This window comes from Aythya fuligula, chromosome 6 (assembly GCF_009819795.1).
Source record: "Aythya fuligula isolate bAytFul2 chromosome 6, bAytFul2.pri, whole genome shotgun sequence".
In the NCBI taxonomy this organism is placed as follows: domain Eukaryota; kingdom Metazoa; phylum Chordata; class Aves; order Anseriformes; family Anatidae; genus Aythya; species Aythya fuligula.
This window is the reverse complement of record NC_045564.1, coordinates 6,524,582-6,540,241: the sequence shown is the minus strand read 5'-3', so window position 1 is coordinate 6,540,241 and position 15,660 is coordinate 6,524,582. Positions and strand designations below refer to the sequence as shown.

Here is a 15,660-nt window from a genome sequence, read left to right as displayed (position 1 = left end):
TTCACATGAGTGAAAAACAGCTCACCTTGCTTATTTTGGTTTCTCTGTGCAGGCAGGGCAGCATTATGGCACAGGAGGGGAAAGGCCAAGCGCTGGGGCAGCTGCTGAGCCTGAGAGAAGCACCGAGCACTCTGACACAGCACGGTCCCAGCTTTGCTTCCTCACCAACCTCTCCCTGCAAATGAACCTGTCACCGCTCATCACCACAGAGGGGAAAGTGAGGGTGACATCTCCCTCCTCCTCTCCCCTCCGGGTCTCTCCGACCCACCTCCCGCGTCCAAAATACTCACCAAGAAGCTGCAGCAAGCCACATACTCCCCGCCTGCCAATTCCTGCCTCAACCCTCTCGGTGCTTGGCTGTAAACAAGTGTTAAGCATCTAGCAGTGACTCAGCCCAACAGGTAGGCTTATTACCACCAGCAGCGTGATTTACTAGTGACAGGGGACATTCGCCTTCCTTTCCATCACTCACCAACCACGCCCGAGGCCTTTCACGATGCAGCAAATGCTGATGACGGGGTAAGGACAAGTAACAGGGTGTTCTGCTTTCACGGCTGCTGTTCAAAACAGGTGTTTGCAAGCAGGAGAGCAGAAAATGGCTATTAAGATGATCAGAAGAAAGGAGGAAGAGGCAGGTTGATCATAAAATCAATGACGGTGCTGCCTGCGAAGGAAGCAGCAGGTAGGTTGATGACAAGGGTAAACACGAGGCAGCTAAAAGCACAGGCTAGCTGGGTACAGGAACGCTGTGGCTGTTGACAAATTTTAGCTGGAGGCTAGGGAGAGGTTTCCAGCTAGCAGGGGGGTTGCAGAGCAGCCTACGGGGCAGAGACTATTTTTAAGAGGGCAGCTGATGAAGGCAGGTTGGGTGCGGGCATGCCGAGAGCCTCCTTCAGCCCTGTGCCACAGCACCCAGGCAGGGATACCTCCCTGCAGCCCTCCTGAGGCTGAGCAGGAGCCACACAAACCCGTGGCATGGGGAAAAGAGAAGACAGAGCCAATAACACCGCCTGGATGCATCTTGTGCCCTGCCCACACTGCACCTTTCTGTTCCTTGTCCTCCCCACCCAAGAGCCCAGCCCTGGAGGATGCCAGAGAAACTGTGAACACAGTAAAATCGCTTGTTACTTTAAGTCTTTGGAGCGGATTTCATCCTTCGCTGGACACTTGCAAGGGTATCGCAGGGCCATGGGAAAATTCCTGAAGCATGCAGGGTCGCTGCGAGCGGCCTCGTGCTGCCCTCCGCCCTGGCAGGGGCTGGCAGGCAGCCGGGCCCAACGGGGAGGCTGGCGCTGCTGACCCAGCTGCTGGGCTGCCCCGAACAGACAGACAGACAGACAGACAGACAGACAGACCTCCTGTGGGGTTAGGGTTAAAATGAAGCCAGCAAGTCCTAGTGCAGCCAGGGGCCGGCAGCCCTGCGCCCAGTAGCATCCCTCGGGGCCAGGAGAGGCTGGCACACAGCTCTCATCTGCCTTTTTTCTGGTCTGGGTTGATACAGCTTGCCAGAGAGAATAAATAGCTCAGAGAGAGGAGAGTGCTCAGCACTTCTGTGTGCTCTTCATGCACCCTCAAAACCCGGAGGGACAAATGTGATCCCTGGTTTCCTTTTCCTTAAAACCCCCAGGGCCAGGAGAGACGGCACGCAGATGTAAACTAAGGGGTTGTTCAGGCAATGAGTACCTTTATGGATTTATAAGAGCTAAAAAAAGGCCAAACGCAGCCTCAGACCCAATGCATGCACTTAGATACACAAGTCCGTGTGTGCACGTACACACAGATGCCAGATCTCACGCTATCAATGCTTCTGCATTCTGTACTATCAGCTTGCTTTCCTTTCAAGTTGTTTGACGTTTCGCCTTTTTCATCATTAAATATCTGGGCAGCCTCAGAAGCACGGCACGGGCTACTCAGTGGGAATAGGGGAAACTCATTTGGGTCAGAAAAGAGCAGAAAAAACATGAGAAGTTTCAAAATACTCCATGCCTCCTTAGTCTATTCTGTATAAACAGAATTGCTGCCATGCTATTGCGACGTCAAAAAATGGCAGCTTGCAGGATTTCGGTGAAACAAAGCCCAGAACAGCCTGCCCACTGGCTCGTGAACATCGCTCATTATCGGTTCTCCCCCCTTAAGTACAATCTCACAGAAGGAACACAGAGGAGATAACGTTACTGGCTGAATAAAATGTTTGTTTCCACACTCCATGGATGCAGAGCCTGAAGTGAGCTTTCTGAGCTGACAGGAGGCCCTGGGAAGATGTCTGCCCTCCCAGTAGGCCTTACATCTGTCACTGTACTACAGGCATCCCCTTCATCTTCCTGAAAGCCTTGTTTCGCTCGTGCTGCAAGGCCAGGGTGAACACAAGCAGAAGAACAGCAATATTTCACCCTACCCAGTCCAAGTGTAGTCAAGGCAGCGGAAACCCAGGCACTTTGGCACCCTGTTTGCTCTGCGCTACTGCATTTCTCCCTTATGCTTCGTAGGAAGTCTTATAAATGAAAGCCATTCCCATGGCAGCAACACCATCACCTCTCTCAGATGCCCTCCTTTAGCACCAACCCCATCGTAACACTCTTTCCACCCCAAGGTGGTTCTTGCTAAACCAAAAGCAAGGAGACAGCTGCGTAGACAAGGGGCCTTGTGGCTTCCATCAGACATAAAAGGCTTTTAAAACAAAAAAACAAGGAGGATTACAAAAGTGGGAACTAACCCCAGAAAAATCAAGTGTTCCAGGAGTTAGAGAAGTTTTCTTCTTCCTCTTTTCTCAAGCCTCCCCAGCCTGGTGAAGCAGCCTCCGTGCAAAAACATGCTAACGAGGAAAAAGGTCATACCTGTTCAAGCGGATGACAGGATGCCGCGTCTGGTTGTTAAACAAGGAAAACTCTCTGTTCCTGTAAAGAAAGAGAGAGAGACACGCTGTTTAGCCGCCAGTCGGTTAGTTTAGCATTAACTCACTCATTCAGTTAGTTTAGCATTAACTCAATACTGCAAGGACTGTACCATGGTGCATACGCGGACACCTACATCCGAGACTTTCTCCCAGCTTTCTTTCCCAAAGCTCACTCGAGACACCATAACCCAGATCCCCTCGTGTCCAGCCTGCTCTGGGACCACCGAGGGGCTCCTTAATCCCTAGGACAGCCAGGTGGAGATGGCCCCAAAAATCGCCGCAGCAGGGATGGCAAACGGAGCACAACACACCTCTGGCCAAAGCTTGAGGTCTGGCTCCACACACAGCCCCACGGCCGGAGGGCTGCAAACAGGAACGAGGAAGGTGCTTGCAAAGGTGCCCACAAAGTCACGGAAGAAGAGCTGGAGAAGCTCAGTGAATGGAAGGAGACCTTGGAGCTGTTCCCTGCCAGCCCGAGCGCAGTGCTCTCTGCTGCCTTTTATCTGCCTCAGCCCCTGAGTGCTGCAGCTCACGCCTAAAGCTCTTGTGTCGCACGCTCCCACAGCTTCGCAGCCATCTGGGGACAAGGAGCTCAAGTGCTCGGCTCTGCCTTGTCCTCTGCACGCCCCCAGCACTGCCTTCCCTCCACTTTGCACCTCCTGATGATGAAATCCCCCGGAGCAGCCCCCCAGCGAGTCCCCAGCGTGCTGTTTCAGAGCAGCTGGAGATGCCAGTGGACAGATGCCAGTCAGGGAGCAAGGTGCCTCTTCACCACGTGTCCCCTTCGAGTGTCCTCAGAGGTGCCTGCTGGGGACAGCTGGTCCGATCACCTGTGCTCACGGCTGCCCCCCATTTGCTTTTAGCTCGGCTGATTTTAATCCGAGCCCTCCTTGCACGCAGAGTCCATCTCCCACACCGCCATGGGGCCGTGCTTACCGCAGCTTCTCAGCGGTTTGCCCAGGCAATGCTCAGCAAGAACTGCTTTTTTGTTTTTTTTTTTTTGCTGCCCCGATGGGGAAGGCTGCAGGCACTTCTGACAGCAAACCCACGGGGAGCGGCTGCCAGCGGCGCGCAGCCAGCGGTTACATGAGCTGAGCTGTGCGGGAGCGCAGCCCCAGCCAGCACCACTTCTGCCCACTCACAGGGTGCCGAGGAATGGTAAAGAAGCTAATTAAACCTGCTCTGGCTCAGCAGAAAGATGGATGCTCTCAGCGTCCCTCCGACGTGGCAGCGGTGTGGAATCGCACCAGGCCGGCAGAGCCCCAGGAGGTGGGAACGCCTCTCCCGGGAGGGCTCCACGGGGAGAGAACAGCACTCAGCATGAGCAGAAGGGTGGATGCACCTGCAACACGCATCCCAGATGACTAGGTGGCATTTTAGGGAATTTAAAGCAGGAAGATTGAGCTCTGTGCTTTCACATTGCCTGTTATCACTGCACATACGCTCCGGTGGCTTGCACTGAGACCCCAGTCATCCCTGCTAAAGGTCTACCATAATAAACGCGATCTTAGCCTGCAGCGGAATACCAAAAATACCAGACAGCCAAAATACAGCATGCCAGAAGGGGGGAGCAGTTCTGATGGCCCAGGAATTTGCTGGGGACAGGCTGTAAGCGGCACTCCCACCTCCTCCTGACCGGGAAGAACAGAGGACAGTCAGGGATTTCTCAGAAAACACGAGACCCCCACCCGAAGAAGCTGTCCCAGCGAGGAGTTCAGTGAAGCTGGCAGTCTTCACCGCTGCTTTGTGCTCTGAAGCATTTAGTGCTTTGCCCAGCAACGCATTACAGCCTGCAAATGGATCCGACCCATTAGCACCAACGCTTTCCAAGCAGCTTCCTCCTGCCAGAGCACCCTCTCCTCCTCCTCTCCATCCCTGCCCTTCAGCAGCGGAGCCCTGAGAGCAGAGAGGGGACCTGAAGCTGCACGTTGAGAACCTGCTGTTGTCCAGGTGGAGGAAAACCCTGGAGGAAAACCCACACCGCCACAGAGCCCCATCCCGCTATACTAACCCACACCTCAACTTCCAGTAGGTTAAAACAAATGCCAAAAAGCCCTGTCACTTGGGAAAAGTCTTTTCATGGGAAAAAAGCATCCCGGGACTGCTACTGCTGGCCTGGGCAGCTCACAGCCACGAAGGAGGACACGGCCAGAACCAAACCTGACCAGGAGACAGAAACGGGGAAGACAAAAAGCTCTCTCAGCACACAAGCATCTCGGGAGGGCAGAGCCTGAGCTAAGCTGCCAGCAGCAGACAGTGCTCAACCACCTCTGGGAAGCAAGGTGAGCGGTGTCAGCGCAGTTGGCTCGGGAGGAAAGAGTTTCCTCATCCTCCTGGCACAGAAGTAACTCAGCCACGCCAAGGGGCTGCCAGCGAGGAATAAAGGAAGGAACCAGCAAGGGATGGGGAAGGCAAAGGATAAAACGAGCACATCGGTATTTTCACAGCTTGCACGCAGCAGCCCAGCCAGGACCCCAAGGGAGTTTGTGTTTGAGGAGCCTGGGAGATGGAGACAATTGCTGCGTTTAATGACAACGTGCGGTGTCTGGGCTTTGCGAACGGTGGCCCGAACAGCACGGCTGATTTTATAACTAGCAGGAAGGAAATTGTTCCAATGGCAATTACCAGGGAGGCGTTTGCACTGCCATAGGCCCGTCGGTAACACCGCACTTCTCTTAACTACAACTCAAACTCTCTTCCTTCGTGGCCGCTCGCTGAAGGCAGCTCTGGGGGCTGTTTCCCTGATCTTGCCGCGATGACTTTCCACGCATACTGCTTGCGAGATGTGCCACCTGCTATTTTATATCTAATTTATCACATCATGAACTCTATAAATTCTTACGATAGCTTCAGAGACTTGTAAAATGAGTCGCTGGCCTATTTTTTTTTTCTCAGCTCGTCAGCAAAGCGGTCGCTGTGAGCCCCCAGCCCGCGCCGTGTCACTCCCAGACCTGCCTGCAGCCCCAGCTCTGCCTGGCTGCCCCCAGGGGCAGGCTGTCATTGAGGTGCTGACACGGCAACGTCCCGTGGCTCTTGCCATGAGCTTCAAGAAACCTCAGCTATTGCAGATGGACGTTAAACATATAGACACAAAGGATGAACAATGCAGGGTGAAACATCGCCCTGAGAAAAGACCGGAGGCCGGGCAGAGCCCCTTCCAGCTTCCCTACAGCCCTCAAAGCTGGGAGCTGCGCTGCCCAGAGCAGGCAGGAGCTGCACAGCCCAGCCCAGGCCCCTGCTGCCTCCAGCGATGCTGCAGGGCCGTGCTTCCACCCAGCAGCACGTCCTGCAGCTTGCCCTGCGTTCCAGCAGGCAGGCAGAAAAAATTCATAGTACATCTCAGAAGTCAACAGGACTTGAGGTGCGAGGGAAATGTCAAGTAAGACACCAAAACGTCATTATTTTTTTTTGGCTTGGGTTGGATTCACTTCTCCCATCAGGGGGTATTACACAACGTAAGGGTGCCACTGAAGCTGCACAAGGGGAGTGTGATGACGAAGCCGGACAACCCCACTGCAAGAACTTGCATTTCTGCTTCTCCCTTCTCCCCATCCCAAAGCACCTCAGCTACTCACCGACTGCATCCCGCAATACATGAAGGAGGTTTGGTTTTCCTGGCACTTTCAGAAGGCCGTCCCCTACTGTCTCTGCCCCCAGAGATGCCCGTGGGCTCCCACCCCGCAGGCACAGCCAGCGAGCTGCCAGCAGCCTGGCGAGGCCATGTCCCAGCAGCTCAGGAGGTGGAAGTGGGACAGCCCAGCGTGCAGCTCCCTCCTGCAGCTCCAGAAATGTCAGGGAAGCCTCTGAGGGGCCACAAAGAGACAGCACCAGGCTGGACTTGAAGCTTGGTGGGTGCGAGCTTCCCTCTCCTGCCGGAGCAGCACTCGGAGGAACCAGAGGGAACAATCTTGGGTAAAATTCAGCTCCACCTCAATCAGCTCTGCTGACACATGGTGGTGGGGCATGCAGCACATCTGTACCCAGCTTCACTGCCTCCTCCTGTCCTCCCTCATTCCCCTGCCTGCCCGTGGCTGCCCTCCTCCTTGCCGAACTCCAAAGAGCAGCAAAGAGAAACATCACGTGCCCAGCACCAGGCACGTGGAAAGAAATGCCAGCTTGTGGAGGATTCAGTGATGCTTAAAGGAGGTTTTTGGTGCCACAATCACATTGTCCACAGAGGGATAAGACAGTAGGAAATCTCGGTGCCCACCAACACCCCCTGTCCTGCTCACCCACCTCCCGAGCCTCCTGCCAAGGCCCCAAGGCCCCGGCAGCAATGCTGCCATCTCCACAACAGGCGGCACAAAGGGGCAGCCTTGCAGCTGGGAGCAGCGATCGCACTCCCCAGCTGTGTTTAAGGTTCCTGGGCACTTGGGAGCGCATCCTGTCATTAATCCCCTCCGCCTGTCTGCCAAGCCGGGGCTTGTCAGAAATCCTGCCTCGTTTCCAGGGCTTTCTGCTCAGGACGTGGGCAGCAGGGGCAGCACGAAACGACGTGCCCGTAAATAAAGCTAACGACAAGCTTGCTGCTACCCACTTGACCACAACCAAAACGTGTTGGTTTCTTAAAAAATTGACAATTCCCTCAATTCTAAAGAAACACTCACCACATGCTGGTACATGGGCTGACCTTGCAGCATCTTCAGAGCGTGCTGCGGGGACCTCTCGGCTCCTGCAGCAGCTGGAGCCCAGCTTGGGTGCCCAGCCCGCACCCCGAGCCTCGCAGGAACGCCAGGCTTTTAGCCGAGGACTCTCTCATGCCATGTATACATCCCAGGCCGTTGTTTATTTGAAAATTCTCTAGTTCCTGTGAAACCCAATGTTCTGTATTTAACAGCTCAAGCTATCAGTCACAAAAGCCAAATTCAGCGGGCTGTATGTTAGTGGGAAATAGGGATCCAGATGGCTAGCTGAGGTCATGCCGAGGCCAGCCTTCCCATAAAGGATACACACTTGTGGGTCCTTATGAAAGTTAAGGGATTTAGTAAAAACAAGATTTTTTTTCTTTTGAGCACTCATTTCAAAGAATTCTGTTGACCTTACTGAGAAAACTACATCTTTCACAGCATTCAAAATGACCAGGAGCTGCCAGAAGCAGGAGACCACTACCTCGTGGTTTCACAAGGAGCTGGTGCACAGCTTTCTCACTTCGTTACGAAATGAAGCTGCAGAGTAACTACCCCTGGTACGAGCCAGAAGCCGTGTTGAGGTTCTGCAGTCTTGGGAAAACTTCCCGTGGCTTCCTTTCCTCCAGCAAGCAGCACCGCCTCCCCTCTGACAGCTGTCTGCTCGGCCAGGATGAGACCCCCGTTCCTCCGCTCTATTCCCTCTCACCCCGTCTCTGATAATTCCCTTTATTCAGGGAGTTACGAGGCAGTGCTGAGGAGATGAGAAAGCAAGGCACAGCACAGCAGAAAGCATTAGTTGCCCCATTTCCTCCCTCACAAAGACCCGTGTGGTGCAGCTGAGAACACAGCGAGTGGCGAGCCACCAAGAAAAGCAAGGTAAATACGGATTTCGAACCTCTCGAAACCAAATCCCTGTAAAGAAAATTATTCTCTCAGCGCCACAGGCTTCTGATTGTATCAAAACACGTTCAAATAACAATGCTTTTTCCTAAGCTGACCAAATCTCAGGAAATTATCTGGGGCCAAAAGCTGCACTTCACTTGCCCGGGACTGCGTAAGCAGCGGGCTGCAGCGGCGGCTCGCAGCGCCACGCGTTTTCCAACAAAAGGCAACGCTGATTGCAACGCTCCTCTCAAGGCAGAACGAGCCAAAAATAGTGCTTCGGCCTTCACATTACGGACTTCGTGGGTCACAGCAAAGCCATTACCATCAAATACTTGTTTGAGCAATTTCAAAACCAAGTTTTTTCGTACTTTATCTAGCAAACCTACCTGTTTTCTTTTTTTTTTTTTGACCCCCCACATAAGTCTTGGGGAAAATTCAGAATAGAAACTCATTACTCGGAAGTGCATAATAGCTTCCTTAAAACGCCGTCCTGTTCTCTAAATACCTGCAACGAGACTAAAATGATTCTGTAAAGAAAATAACTGAGACCCCAAGTATCCATTTGACCCCAAGGGCTGCAGCCTCCTGCAGCAGGGTGTTTCAGGCACTTTAGCAGGATTTAGACCTCACGCCGAGTGAGTCATGTGGAGTATGGAAAGTCCTAAAGGGAAGGTGGGTATCCAGAGAGCAGCAGGTCTGCCCACTCACCAGATACTTTTTTTAAAAACAAAACAAAACAAAAACAAACAAACAAAAAAACTGATCCACTTTCAATTCACACATTTGGAAATGGATTCACAGACGACGTTATGAAGCAATAGAAAACACATTTTTGGTTTAAAAACATTTGCGTATAGCAGCAAAGAAAAACACGGCAAGGAGAACTTCCATTTCGGCGCTGATGCAGATGTTTTGCTAATAAAATTTATACTTTCTATTTTGATGATATAATTGAAAAAAGAAAAAAACAATCTTTATAGCTCAAAAACTATTTCCATAAAGGTAGAAAGATACTAGATCTCCTTAAAAGAAGAGGATGAACCACTCTGCTTAGGGATACAGCATGATGCCGTGAGTAAAAGCCTTAATTTCTCCTCTCGAATCATTTTCTGCCCATAGCATCTAAGAGGACGAGGCAACACTTGCAGCCCTTGGCCCAAAGCTTGTGGGCTGCTCCTTATTGAGCATCCAGCAGGCAACGTGCTGGGAACAAACCTCCAAGTGATGCATCCAAACCCTGCTCAGCTGGGAGGAGCCACCAGCGGGTGAAGGTGCTGAGCGCATCCATAACGTGAGGGTGGTGGCTGAGGGGGACCTGGCACTGTGGGCGCTTGGTCCTTGCAGAGTTTATAACACAATACACAGACAGAAACCAGGGAAAGAAGATGTGGTTATTGCCATGTGCTTGTATTTATGACGCAGAGGCTCTCTGTAATAAAAAAATTGTAATTCAGCATCAGCACAGGCTGTGTTCCTAGGAAGCAATCCCACAGCAATGCTATCTGCCTCTGGTCCTCCATAACCTGCCTCCTATTCCCCAGCTGTCGTGCTAGCTCCTCTTCCCTGCCTCTCATTTCTTAGGGTTATCTGTGGATTCAATTTCAAGGCAAATAGTTCCAAAGAAAAAAACAACAAATAAATGCACTGCATTGTGCCCTTTTGTATTTTTGAAAGGCTGTGAATTGATGCCAAGGAAGATAAAATGCCTTCCCTGAAATCCCAGCCGGGCCCTACAGCACAGCGGGGCAGTGCAGGCGGCTTCTGACTGTCTGGGCTCTGAGGACAGCATCGCCACCCCTGCTTGGCCAAGGGCTGCAGTAACCACATCATATGGGCATAGGCTGAAGTTTATCTTAAGCTCCTCTCAAAGCACTGCTCATCATTCAAAGGGAAACGTGTGACCTTTTGGGGCATCTCTCCGAAAGGAGCTTTCACGGCTGCTGGAGATGATTAGGAGGCACGGTGTTTTGCATGCAAATGAAGAAATCCCACTGCTGCTTATTCGCTGGCATTAAGGAACAGATTTCTCTGGGTTTTGCGTGAGCTGGGGAAACGCACCAAAACAGGACCTGAGCGATGGAGTGGCAGGGAGCTGTCTGGCTCCTCCTTCCTCTTGTGGGGAAGTCCCACTCTTCTCTCTCCTTGCAGGTGCAGGAGCCCTCTCCAGCTGCAGAGCAGTCGGAAGAAGGTGCTCCCAGGCTGGGGGAGGCCCCAGCCAAAGCGGAGGTGAGGAAGGAGTTCAGGTTTACCTCCTGCTGCTGGGCAGCCACAAGAGGGGTATTCTCAGCTGGCCTGACCCGAGGAGCTGTGCCACTGACCTAAGTTGAACAGCTCCAGACCGTACGGCCAGGCAGAGCTCAGAGCCTGATGCTAGCACAACCCCTGGGCACGGCAGCAGAACCCTCAGCGCCCCTGGGAGCCAGGGGGCACCCGTGCTGAGCGAGCCCCCGTGAGGGTACTGGGATGGGATCTGCCCCGTGTAGCTCCCCACTGCTTCAAGGCCCCTGCGTCTGCACGGTTGGTGCCAATTCTGGTGGCCTCTTGTTGCTGAGCTGGCCAGGCTCCCAGAAAACATATGCTACGGGAAGCAGCTCACCCCAAATTACTCCAAACCAATTAAAACAGTTTGCAAAATGAATTGCCTCTTGGCTGAGCACACTTTGCCAAGCCACGTTTTGCTCTCCTTACTGACGGCCGTGGGCTTGGTGCCCCTGCCCTGCCTCCGTCAGGGGCCAACAGCAAAGGCGTCAGTCCCAAAGCACCTGAGGGAAGCTCCAGGCCCAGGAAAAAGCCAGCCAACACCACCAGGCTCCACCCAGAAGGAAAAATGGACCCCACTCATCCTGAACACATGCGTGAAGACTGAGCTGGTATCAAGCTTGAAGTTTCTTGCTTAAAGCAAGAAAGCATTACTGCTAAATTCAGAGGGATTCCTGGTGTGTGTGTGCACTTGGGATAGATTTGCTCCAGCCATCAGGGACCGAACGCTGCTGCAGGTGGCTCTTCCCATGCCCAGAGACCAACGGGTGCTTGAGAGGCTGCAAGAGGGGACTTGGTCTCCTCGACAGGCTGCATGTTGTGAATGACTTGTTTCTAGCTTATTCTGAAGAAAAATTAGGTAGCGGTTAAACTGGGTAGTGGCTAAAATAATCCACCCTTAACCTTGCTGCCCGCAGAAAAGGTCTTGCAGAAGCTGTTTTATCATCTGCACTGAGAAGGGAACCCAGTCCCAGCCCCAGGACAGCCCTGCTGAGCACATGTTGATTCCCTTTTTAGCCATCCCAAAGGAAGGAGTTTATTGATTATAACAGAGCCAAAAGCCCTCACCTGCTGTAAGTTGTTTTACTGCTGATTATTAATAAAAACAACCAACAGAAACTAATTTTTCTTGCATCCAACTTCCACCACGCTCCACCAGTTGCGAAGGTGCCCAGATGGGGACCGATCATTTCTTACGTGATCTGAAATCCTGAAACGCGTACAAGGAAGCTAAAAGCCATCTCCCAAGCCTGCTCCGTGTTCACGTTGTTAATGAGCCCCGTTCTGTATGAAACACGCATCCGCGGTGGCTTTATGGAGAACATATGTAGGGACTTCTGCCACTGGGATTTCCGTGGACAGAAAGAGTAAATAACATGCAGCAAGGAGCTACGCTGTAGGAAACACTGCCCTAATTTCGATGGCATATGCTTTAATGTGCTGTTTGCAACCAGTCAATAAAACCACACAAATCTGTCTGAATATGGAAATGAAAGCATTTCAACGGGAGTTTCATTTTTAAGGTTGTGCCCACACAGCCGTGCGTGCTGCTGTTAAACCACCCTGAAGAAATCGAGCCCTGGCAGCCTTTGCAGCACTTCTCCCACACCATCCTCACCTTTAAACGTTCAGCTACGTCCATCACAACAGCCGCCTGTTACGATCACCGCAAATACTGAACATTACAGATAAATTAAAGCCACGTAGATGGGAATTAAAACATCTCCACTGGTATGACCGCAGCGTAGATCTGAACACCTCCGCATTCACACCTCAACGTATGGGATGTCATTACACCAATTTACTGAGGATCAACCAAGAAACAGGCACCGCCAGCAGGACTGGGACATGGCTTGGGGCTTTTCAGGTGTCAGGGCTGTGTTAGAAGCGCACCGCTAGCAGCCACAAGCATTGTAGAAGAAAGGGGCAATGTGGGAACCAGCGCCAGCCAAAGCTCTAGCAGCTCAATGGGAGTGAATAAGTAGGAGGTGAATCTCAGCAGTTAATGTTTAACAACGCATTGTCCCACTCTGCCAACTTCATCACCGTCACTTCTCAGCATGACGATAGCCTCTGGCAAGAGGCTCCACGGTGACAATGTCAATTAAGTTTCCCCATCTTTATCTCACAGGTCACCTGCTAAAAACCGCGTGTTTGCAACGTCTTTTCTCAGAAGCAGAGCGACTGCAGAGGAGGAGAAGCGCTAACCTAAGCCAGGCAGGTCACTGTCATAGCTCCACCCAGAGCAAGAGGCTCAGCAAGGGACTGACCTGCTCACCCTAGCCTCACGCCACTACAGGGCACGCACAGGCTTCAGATAACTATATAAATACACGTGGCTGCAGCATCTGCCTCACAGCATCCAGATACGGGAAGGTTTTTCTTTTTTTCACATTTTTTTAGGCAAGAAACCAAGAAACACTACAGGGGGAACAACCAGAGAGGCAGGACAACCCCAACGAGTCAGCAAACACACAACTGCTGCTGGACAAACCCCAGCCAGGGCAATGCAGAGCAGGCACGGCAAAACCCTGAGCGCCCATTCCCCCCGGGCACCCAGCATCTTTCATACCTGAATGTTTTCTTGAATCCATTTTTTGCCATCTACACACACTGACACGTTTTGCTGCTTTGAACTTAAAAATCACAACCGGGGAAGAGCGCTCCGTAACTAGGAATATATTTTCGTACGTGCAGCCGTGTTGTGTCTGAATGTCCCCACACCAGCTTCGCAGCTCTCAAACTGTTTTATTCAGTGTGCCTAGCCAGCTACAGTTCCCCACATTTGCCTTTACAACAGCCTCTCTGCTTCCGATGCAGCAGGGGGGATAAAAGTGCTTGTTCCTGTGTCTGACAACACCACAGCCACGCTAAAAGCTGGGCTTAACAAGAATCCAAAACAGAAAATGATCTTTTCTTTCTGGGGGGCTCCCAGCTCGTGCTGGCTGGCCTCTCTGGGGACCACAGCCACCCGCAGAAGCTGTGGGGGTGGAAGGCAGAGTTACTGGCATTGCAGGGAGACGTGATTTGCTGTGAAGAAAAGCAGCAGCTCCTTTATCCAGCAATGAATGCGGGCCGGCCAGTGGTTCAGAGACCTCGTGAGAGCCGGGTAAAGCTAACAACAAAACCAAGTCACGCTGCGTGAAGGGGACAGATGGCAGCCCCACAATAGCCATCGAGCCCATGTAAGCAGCCAGGAGCTCTCTGTCCCCATGCCCAGCCCAGCGTTAGCCGTGCCACCCAAAGCACAGCTCTTGGAGCATGGAGCCCTCTAACCTGGAGCAGGTGCAGGGCTCACGGTTTTCCTCCCACGCCGTCATTTACAAATTCACCCATTCTCCCCAACAAGAGCGAGAGAAGCAAAGCTGGGACAGATGCTCCTGCCCCACAGCGATCAACTGTGCCTCGGACTCGTGAGCAGGGCTCCGGGTGGGGTCTGAGCAGAGCTGATGCAGCCCAGGACAGGGTTGGCTTTCTGGGCTGCGAGCACACACTGCCGGCTTGTGTTGAGCTTCTCCTCAACCAACACCCCCAGGTCCTTAGGCTCAGGGCTGCTCCCAATCCATCCTCTGCCCAGCCTGTGTTTGGGCTTGGGATTGCCCCAAAAAATGCAGCCCAAAGACTGAGTTTGTAAAACAGAGTGGAATTTCAGCCAAGTGAAGAAAGGTACATTCCTTTTTTCCCTTAACATCACAGCTTTAATATCTGCTTCTCTTTATTCTGTATAATTATACACCTGCACGTACAGGCTAAATTCATATTTGGCTCCTAAAGGAAGTGATTTGCTCCAGGACTCAGTCTCTCCGCAGTACTTCATCCCAACAGACCCTGCTGCTAACTCCAGTGCTCCTCCTCACAGCATGGAGAAGAGTTGGAGCTGACACCTCCCCTGCCCACCTGGACACTGCCTGAAGGCGTTTCACGGGGCAAACTGTTCTTACGAGGGCTAATTCAATGTACGAGAGAGCTTCAGTAACCATATGCAGACACTCGAGAGATGTAAGCAAACACACGGACACAAAGGCAATGATGTGACTGTGCCCCTTTGCCCGAGGTCTCACCAGTTGTTTTGGTTTTTCTTTCTTTTTTTTTCTCCATTTTCAATTAGAGGCTGGTATATCGCAAGGAAAAATTACAAATATTTGGCAAAGCTGAATCCACTGCCAAACACTTCTGTTTGTGCAGATTAAACCTGGCTTAAGAGATGAAACCCGACTGAACCGCCGGTGCTCCTGCTGATGGGAGCAAGGACCACTTCATGCTGGCCCTGAGTCCTCTAACCCAGGGGCAAACGCTGCCCTTGAGGAACAGGGACAGCACTGTGCTGGTGCTGTGCTTCGCAAAACCCTGCCCCACGCCTACCCACAGCATCCCAGCTGGCTGCAGACATCTCCCCCTGACTTCCTTACCAGAAATAGTTTCAGCATCACCGTGGGCTGGTGCCAGCAGGCATGCCGGGTTGCAATGAACAGTCACATCCACACCAGATCTGGGCTGTCCCTGTTACGTGCCCGAGGTCTCAAAACGCATCTTTTTGGCACAGTCCCTTTTCCCTGCTTGTATTTCATCGCTGCTAGCTGAGGCATGGCACAACAGAGCTGGTTTGGGGTGATGCTGCTGCCTCCTCCAAGGCCCTCGGACAGCAGCTGGTATGGGGAACCCGAGCACTGCTTTAAAGGACTGGCTGGGGAGAGACTCTGATGGTTGTGGAATGATAAGGGGAAAAAAAAAAAAAAAAAACAACCCAAAGGCCCCACCAAGCTGGGTTTAAGCACTGGCAGATCTGTGAAATACAGCCAAGGTGAGACAGAGTTACAGGACAGGAACACAAAACTCGTTCAGTGAGTTATTCTCCGTTTGTGAATTGTTTGCAAGACACACGGACGTGTTACTCGTACCATGGAGCACAGTCTCCATCCCTCGTGTTCCATAATTTATCACTGAAGTGCTCAAGTTTCCTCCCTGTGTGTAAGGCAACAAACAAACCTAAGAAAT

At 52.2% G+C, this 15,660-nt stretch overlaps 1 protein-coding gene across 23 annotated transcripts in view; it reads right to left on the bottom strand.

Moving 5' to 3' along the window:
• MAP2 (microtubule associated protein 2) overlaps positions 1-15,660 on the bottom strand; it is a 175,858-nt gene that overhangs the window by 80,859 nt on the left and 79,339 nt on the right. For all 23 annotated transcript variants that reach the window (XM_032190442.1, XM_032190449.1, XM_032190446.1 and 20 more), the window contains one exon: positions 2,835-2,894. The gene's annotated coding sequence lies outside the window, so the exon portion shown is untranslated. The remainder of the gene's footprint in view (positions 1-2,834; positions 2,895-15,660) is intronic.